Source organism: Megalops cyprinoides, chromosome 6 (assembly GCF_013368585.1).
Source record: "Megalops cyprinoides isolate fMegCyp1 chromosome 6, fMegCyp1.pri, whole genome shotgun sequence".
Taxonomy (NCBI): Eukaryota; Metazoa; Chordata; class Actinopteri; order Elopiformes; family Megalopidae; genus Megalops; species Megalops cyprinoides.
Window position 1 is genome coordinate 20,598,425 of NC_050588.1, and position 9,342 is coordinate 20,607,766.

The 9,342-nt window shown below is 40.0% G+C and overlaps 1 non-coding gene across 1 annotated transcript; it reads left to right on the plus strand.

Annotated features, from left to right (window-relative positions):
- The first annotated feature begins 1,194 nt into the window (after positions 1-1,194).
- trnaf-gaa lies at positions 1,195-1,267 on the plus strand. The gene has a single exon. It is a non-coding gene; the product is annotated as a tRNA-Phe (tRNA).
- The last annotated feature ends 8,075 nt before the right edge of the window (positions 1,268-9,342 follow it).

Genomic DNA, 9,342 nt, shown 5'->3' on the forward strand with positions numbered 1-9,342 from the left:
GTGCTGTCAAGGCTTTGCTCAATGGGATCAGTACAGTAGCCGTGAAGATAAAAGCAATGTTGTTAGAAATCTCCTGGGATCACCTCCTCCCTCCCCCCTTCTCCATCCTCCTTCCTGCGTCTTTCTCTCTCTCTGTGCCTCTCTCTCCTTCCATTCCTCGTCTTTGCTCACCAGGATAAAAGCCCATGTTTTATTTAGTCTATTAAGAAATAGCGAGTGTGTGTGCCTATTCCTAGGCTATGTGCATGTGCGTGTGTGCGCGGGCGTGCGTGTCTGTTTAAGTTTAAGTTTTAGTTTTTAAGACAAGACACCAATGAATTATCGCAATACACTGACAGTTACAAAAAGGAGAACTGGGATGTGTTGGATCACGTACCAACACAACCATAATCATCAATATCACAGCTCACTCACACATATATAAGCATGCATGTACACTGCCATACAAACAATAGCACGTTTCCCTTCCTCTTCTCTCCACCACTCTTTTCATCTCTCGCTCCGTACTCGTCTCACCCATAACAAACGGAACACGTCTGCACTGCCATTAGATAGAGGACAGTCACCTGGAAGAGTGAAAGGAGGTGGGAGCAGGGGAGATTTGTGGAAAATATAAAAAGGGGGTAAAATCGAATTCCACAAAATGATACAGCGTTCCCCCAAATCCCCAGCCCTGTTACACAATGCCTGTGGCATAACATTAATTACTTACTATTTTTGGTGCATTAACATTTATCTTCTAAATTACATCTTAACTTTAATTTTTTTTTGTTAATTAATCGTTATAGTCGTCTATTTCAAGGTGCACAGGTTATGCAGGTTGTTTGTAGTTTAACCTTTGGAAATCAATTCAGGTAAATCGTGCCAATAACCGAATACTGACTTAAAGAGAGCATCTATTCCAGCTGCAGTTGACAGTTTGAGAGCCAGGTTAGCTAATTATATCGTTCAATCATGGTCATCGATACATTCATAGATGCATAGATATGTATCATTAGTTTAGCAAGATGATAGAGCAACTTTTAACCGCGATTGTTTCTAATGCGGAGTCTGTAGCAGTAGCCTACTGCTCTCGGGACCCCCTGTAAGTGAAGGTAGGCTAAATACTATCTGGCAGACTTCAGCGACACTTAGTGGTTACAATGAAACAGTACTACATGTCTAAAACAAAGCATTATGGGATCGTAGCGGCGAGCCGAAATAGCTCAGTTGGGAGAGCGTTAGACTGAAGATCTAAAGGTCCCTGGTTCGATCCCGGGTTTCGGCAGAGGTTAATGTTTTTGTTCAAACGTGTTACCTGAAAGACAAAAGACCGATTGAAATTCTCCATGAATCACGTCATAACGCTGCTATAGTGAAGAACGTTACTTAGATACCAATGAACGCACAGTTATCAATTTAATCGATGAATAAGAACACCTGTAGAATAAATCATCATGTCAGTACTTTTGTCAACCCCACCTGTTACTTAGCTAGATATAGCGAGCCACACGTTAGAACTGATGGAGACAACTAACCTCCAACTAATCTTTTCTTTTGCACTTACGTACAGTTAGGGGCCCTTGGATTTTTTTTCTCTTTTACGTCTTAGTAGTTCATTACAGAAAAGTAAAGTCCTATACCGTTGCATTTACAGCGATTTTGTTGAGGTTGAGGAGAGTTTCGGATTGGCTTGAACTGATAGCAAGCCCCGGAGGACGTCACCAAGTCATTATTGCTAAAATGATTGTTACAACAGGCTCCTTAGAAAAAAAAGAAAAGAGTTTTGTCAAAAAAAAAAAAAGAAATTAGGAAATTCCTTGGCAGGGATCAAATAGTTAAAAAAGAACTAACAAGAGACGAGGCTTTCTGTAGTAAGCAAGGTTGACAATAAATTTGAAATAGGCACTGAACACGTTTCACAAGGGGGAGCTATGAGTACATTTATGGTGTAAACATGACCCGTCACTGCCTGAGGAGCACAGTATAATCAAAATAATGCATGTGTGAAGACATAGTTCTCACAGCAAATCTACATGTGTTATGTCATGTAGTATGGGACATTCAAGGTCTTTAAGGTAAGGTCATACACGTTGTCCTTAATCGTTGACATAAAAGGCATGATGTGTTTGAGAACAACCAGGAAATGTAAGGAACAATAAGGACTTCTAAGGAAGAGAGTTCATTTCATTTCAGTTCTGGAACTCATATAGATCTCAGGTCAGTTGAGGTGCGCTGCTGTTGACCAAAAAAAAGAAAAGAAATTGATTTAAAAAATCAAAAATAAAATGTTTATATATTTGTAAATGTGTTATTTGTAGTATATGCTCAAACGCCTTTCCATGAACTGCTTGTCAAAGTGAAATTTTGTGTATATCAGCAGCAATGTGTGGTGAAAACTGGCTTATATAAACTGTGAAGATGTGAGCAAGTGAACAATGAGAGAGATATATATTCAATGTATTATGTTCATTGACCGTAGAATGAACAAAGAAGCAAATAAAACATACTGTTTGATTATAGAGATACCACGCTGTGGATCAGAAGTGAGCGATTATGTGGTCTGGTCAGAAAAGTAAAAAATTTACAGAATTAACAACAGTCTTTCATCGCCACAGGCATTCTACTTCATGAATAAAAATGGCCTTGTATAAATTAGCGTCATCCAGCTAAAACTATTTTTGGCCGACTCACGTAGGAAGGCACCTAATTCAACAGGTCTTACATAATAGGTAAACATTTTATAAATCTTTCAGGCATGATGTTCATTCCACTAATTATTTTTTTTCTGAGAAACTCACTCTGTTGGCTTGCTCTTCCTGTAATCTCAGGAGTCATCTGTTGTCAGTTAATTTCTACTCTTCATGCATACGTATACGTATTTGCACATGCACACACAGATACACATACAAACACACACGCAAACATACATACACACACACACACACACACACACACAAACACACATACACCCACTTGTTTGCGCATACATGCACAAATACCCATATGAAAGTACATGCAAACACACACACACACACACACACACATACACGTTCTGTCATTTATCCCCGTGCTCTTCAGGCCCAGCTGTGTGCATGTTACTGCCTTCGTGTGTGTGTGTATGTGTGTGTGTGCGTGTGTGTGTGTGTGTGTGTGTGTGTGTGTGTGTGTGTGTTTGCATGCACTTTCATATGTGTGTCTGTGCATGTGTGTGCATACAAGTGTGCGTATATGTGTTTGTATATGTTTCTATGTGCATATCTTTGTGTGGGGAGTGTGGGGCTAGTACTGAAGCAGCATTCAGAGTGCAGCTGGGCTTCATTAGATCTCTTTTTAGGCAGTGTTGTCACAATGCTATGGCTGTGCTCTCACGCTGAGAAAGAGGTGGACAGCTGGCACAAATGCCATCCGTGCCAGAGATGTTGGACGCAGCCTGGCCGGCAGTGAGGCTCTGGCTGGTTTTGGTCCGGTCGGTCAGTCTGCCAACGAGGTAACATTGTGGAAGTGGAGCACCATCATAAACAAAAGGTCTCGGCAAAGAGAAGGAAGGCTGAGAATCTGCGTCATGGCATTGAAACGGCAGAGAATGGTCACCCCTTTGGCGCAAAGCTTGAGTTAGAGGCAAAGGGTGTCTGAGGGATTCAATGAAAGGAGGGTGAAGGTTTGAGAAAGAAAAAGAACTGGTGAAGACAGAGAGGGAGCGAGAGAAAGAGAGTGAGCAGGGTAAGCAGGCAACACATGCAGCGCTCAGCTGTTTGGTGAGTTTCTCAATGAAAGTGCTGAGAGAGGGAGAATGAAGGGAAGGAGAAAGAAAGAAAGGCCGGGAGACTGGTTGTTAATGGCTTAATGTGTTCTTTGTGTTTTCATCAGACAGAGAGAGAGAGTGCGAAAGGGAGACGGAGGAGAGAACCAGAGGTTCGTTGTTTCCCGAATGAGTCGTACCTTTCATGGCGCTGTTCACATTCACATTCACCCTTGTGACAGACACAAAGACAGGAGAGAGGGGCAAGTTAATGGTTCGCTGATTAGGTACATTCATCAATGGCAGGACTCGGGCAGAGTGACTACCTGGCACTTGCACCTTATTCACCCCCTTAAGCCACACACTGAGCCCCTGTGTGTGCATATGAGAGAGATTTTTGTTATAATTATTATTATTTATCCTGTTTAATGATGTACAATGTATTTGGATGTGTTAATAATCCTTTATTTTGTATTTCCCTGCTAATATAGCACTGATATTAAAATAGTGGGTGAACGTCATAGTGTATGTGTGTGTGTGTGTTTGTGTGAGGTTGAGGGGCACAGGTTGAGAGCCGGTTATATTGTCTTTGTAATCTGACAACACTAGTGGTCTTCATAGCAAAGTGCAGACAGATGTTTTTCCATTATAGGCTTTTTAGAGTGGCAGTCAGTTGGCTGGCAGTTACATTATTTTAACAAGGGGTCAGCAATTAACCCAACTGCAGGTGTCACTTGCTGATGACTACTACATAAATAACAACTGAACAAGCACTGTTCATAGTGACTTAACTACATTATTGGTATTTTCACACAGTAGCACCTCTAAGTGTAATACATCATTACTGTCACCCAATCCACCAGGTCAGAGAGTCAATGAGGGGCACTGCAGACTGCAGACATAACATTTGCCAAACATCTATTTTATTGACCAGCAGGGGGTGCTCTATCTCCCACTCAATGCTGTCACCCCTAAATTGTATTCAGCTTTATGGAGTTTGTTTGTGTAACAGGCTTCCCAGAAGCAGGGGGAATGCGTCAACCTGCCTGTGGTGCAACTGATTTGATTAAGTGCTTAAGAGCTCAGGTGGAACACGATCCACAGACAACTCTAGATGTGATGGACAATGACCCTTTTGCCGATTCAGTTTGCTCTAATTCGTTTAAATTCTGTTCAGTTCAGGCCAAACTTCCCTTACTGGCATGGCTGTAAGTGTGGCGTCACCAAAGAGTTTATGTAACCTGAACCCACATTCATTTACATGGCCACACTGAAGGCTCTCTCTTAGTCTCAACCTCACATCTCAGTGCCCCGAACACTTACTGGTGAAGCAATTTACAGGAAAAGAGAGAGAGAGGGAGGGAGGGCCTAGTAGCCATGGCAACAGCAGGAGACCAGCGTTCTCACCTCCTTGCGGGAAGTGTCATCACCACATTCTGCGTGCCGCATTCTACCAGCTGCGGTGAATCTGGATACAGGACACATGCCTCTGCTGCACTGCATGATCATCAATATGGTTTCAACATCACATTTCAATTTTTTTCCAAATATATTTCTATTTGTTGTTTAACTGATATTTTATGTTATTTTATGGTTCATGTTTTGTTTGTTTTAAATTAAAATGCTTTTAATTCAACATAACTTTAGTTTGACGTGCATTTACTGTGGTGTGCAATACTGACTATTCGTTACATATCATTATTCATGTTGCTCCCATGACATGTATTTGATGTATTATGGTAAATTAGTCTTTCAAGAGGGTCTGGATATTCACTATATTCATTGTATATCATCATCATTATTACTGTTAATAAATATAAGCACAGTATGAATGATCATAATTTGTACACTTGTCTGTATTTTTATAGCAAATGGCTAACAAAGCATTTGATTGAGACTTTCACCATTATGTATTTATTATTATTTTTTATTTTTGTCCATGTTTCAATCAAATACGGCAGTTTTAATGCCAAGACATATACACCCCAAATAAATCTCTGCCATCGTCCGCACTTGCTACTTATAGCTCTCATTGTGCTGTTTTGTATTGTCACTGCACTGCACCCAGAAGCTCTTAGTTTACATAGGAGGGGGAAGAATATCCCTAGAACGCCCTTGCTGTTTCCTACATTTCCTTCCTGCCGACAGCTGCTCTCTTCACCATTGTGTTCCACAGTGCATTTTATAATTAGATTTGCTCCTTTCAGCACAACATTAATTTCATCCTCAGTCACCAAGTGAGTCAGCACTTTCCCCCACTGTCTACATTACAGCCTCCTGGATGTGCTCCACGGCACAGCACACTAAACCACACACACTCCACAGGCACACATGCGCGCGCACACACACACCAGTGTTTTTGTCTAAAGCGGCTCACATGAGATCTGTATGAGTTCAGAACTGAAATGATATGAACTCCCTTCCTTCGTTGTTTTTAATATTTCCCTGCAATCATGGATACATGTATGTAATTTATTTCAGTTTGTCTTCCTCTGACCTCTTCAAAATATTATTATTTATATTAAAATAATTTTAAAATATGCATCAGTACATATAAGTACTGTCGTTGCCTGTACACATGTATCTGAAATCTATCTGTACTGTTCTGATGTCATTATTAAGGATGTACATGGGGGAAAAATACCAAAGCTGCTGTGTTCACTGCAGTCCATACAGACTTGAAGGTTGTTTCCACTCAGATGGACAAAGGAGCTCAGACTGGAGACGGAGAGAACAGAATGTGAAGTATTCTTCAGAGAAAGTTACATGAGCAGGGTACCATTGTGTGAGAGCAGAATGGGGCTAACCCACGGAGTTTCACAGCCAGGGAGTTTGTTAGTTGTGCACCCAATTCAGCTATCATTGTGATTGCTACCATTTATACCATTTTTGACCTTTTTGGAATGACTCTTCTTTTTCTGGAATGTCATTTCTTAAATTGCGTCAGTACAACTCTGGAACACTCCCATGAAAACAGGGCCCGATAGAAATGTATCGTCTGTTTGAAACAATGCTGTTCACTGTACCGGGAATGTTGTCACTGTCATGAATTATCTAACTAATAAAACTCAAAAATGAATTTAGGCCTTCTCACAATTTATGATACAGACTGTCCCCTCTAATGTCTGTAAGAACCCTCAGTTTAGTATCCTTGAATCAGTGTTTTGGTCTCATGCTAGATGTACATGTTTTAACTACAGGCAAGCTGTCATGCTATAACATCCTAGGCAGAGCACCACTGTATGTGATATGGATTACATCACAGACAGAGCACTATGTTGTGTCTGTGATCAGTAATGTACTGCAATAGGTAAAAATTGTGCTGTTTCTGCTATCTTTATTAAATCAAGACAAAACACTGTGCTATGTCTGTGATCTGTAACGTCTCTCATCTGTCTCATCACCTTATAGGTGTTTTGGCCATTTCATCCAATCCTGTTTCCTGAGGTGTGTGATGCTGAAAGTGCCTACTAGAGCCACAGATTGCATACAGAATTACAGTACATTGTTGGATATATTTAGCATTATATACTTATTTGTTACATTTACATGCATATTGGTACTGACATTGTTTTTATATACATATTGGTAAAGAGTATTGACATTAATATGAAAAAAGGAAACATATCTAGACTCCTTTATAATTGTTAGTTAGTTACTTCAAAGTATGAGCCCTTTTTAATTTGGTGATTCGATGATTTTGACTACCCCTGTATGAACATTTAAATATAAAATTCTACTACCTTGTACTGAAGTGCTTTGGTCTTTGTACCTTGAAAACAGGTCTTTGAAAATACTTGTTTTTCCTGTTTCACAATGTACAAGTTCATTTTATTGTTGGTGAATGTCTACAGCTCTTATCGAGATAGAGAGACAAGTAATGACTAAACATCCTGTTGGGGTGTCTGTCTGTTCTTAATCTTATTTCTGTTTTTTTTTATATAATGGACTTCTTCTTTCTCTGGCATTTCTCTTTTTGCAGTTTACTTTATTAATTTATTTAGTGTCTCCATTATTGTTGTCATTATTTTATTGTGTATTTCATATTTGGAACTCCATTTTTGTATTACTGTATATTGAGAAGTCATGCTAATAAGCCAAATATGAATTTAACAAAGAGACAGGAGCGGGAGAATGAGAAGTAGAAGAAGAAGAGTGGAGGAAGAGAGAGATGGTGACACATGTGAAGGATGATGATAGTTTTGTTGACAGCCACACAGAAGTGTCAGGTCATGGTGAAAGAGACAGCGGTCAGCGAGAGGGTCAGAAGTCACCCACTGCAATGAAAAGAGTCATTTCATTTACACACATACAACTCATTTACTTTATTTACTCATTGCTTTATGAACAAAGTAGAGAACAAGTAGCTACTGGTTTGTGTGTGAGATGTGGAGTTAAAATGTTGCTTTCTAAATCACCTCTTTCCCCTTGTGACTCCTTGTGTCCCTCTCCTTCAGTAGTATTTCTACCTTTGTTCCATACAACATCCCTTTGTTGAACCTTATTTATTTATTTTTTTGTCATTTCTTATGCCCAAATCTGTTTCCCCACCCCTCTCTGGATCGTAACATCTGGACTGAAGCACTCCATTCCCCCCATGTTTTCCCAGCTGTTCACGTGCCCTTGAATGTGTACTTTCCTGTGATGCAACATTTCTTCCCTGCCCTTTGTATGTCTTAAAGGAGCAGCCATGTAAAAAGAACATATACATGTTTTACATTTAAGTACATTTTTGTCACCCTATTTTCAATGAGTCTATCGTATACTAATATTTTAAACATCCATTATCTCTATATAGCTGGCTTGATTATGACAAAGTTTGAGTCACTATGTATTTTATGGCTTTAAGTGACAGTTCAGATGATCACACTGTAATACCCATCTGGAATGTTTATGTCTCTTTTTTTTGTCTGCCTATGACATACTCTGCTTCATTAGCATAAAACTGAGTGAAAATGGGTCAAGTTAATTGTATGCATTTAATTCAGCTCTCTTCCTCTTTTCTCTCCCTCTCTCCAAAGCACTCCCCTGTGCAACTTTCACATAGTTAGGCCTAACGCTTAGTTAGGCTCTTGTAGGACTAAAGATTTGCTAGAAAACCAGCATTCCTTTGGGTCATCTGAACTGAGCTGTACATGATAGGCAAAACTAAGGAATCTAAGCAGCATTGGAAGCCAGGGTATTCTGCCATACGATAATTTAAGTAAGTCAGTTGTGCGACATGAGGCAACGGAATTGGCTGTTTTAACCTTCAAGCTCCTCAGGTTGACCTTACCTTAACACAAATGAAAATATATATTTTTTTAAAAATCTGCTTTCATTCCACCATTGAGGTCATTGGGTCACTTGAAGAAACACACTGTCCTAGTATTATTTTATAAAGGGAGGATGAAAACGTGCCTAGCTAGCTAACAGAGTTTCCAGCTGATGAGTTACCCAGCCTGTTTAATTTCCCCTCAGAAACATGGCTCACTCTTGCAATACATTACATGAGGCGACTTGCTGCTATGGCAACGAGCGCGTTCTAATGGCGGTTCGTTGTCACCCAATCTGGGATGGACTCCCACGGTTTTGTTGGCCAATGACAGAACGAGGCTTTTTTCATTCTGCTGTCCGCCATT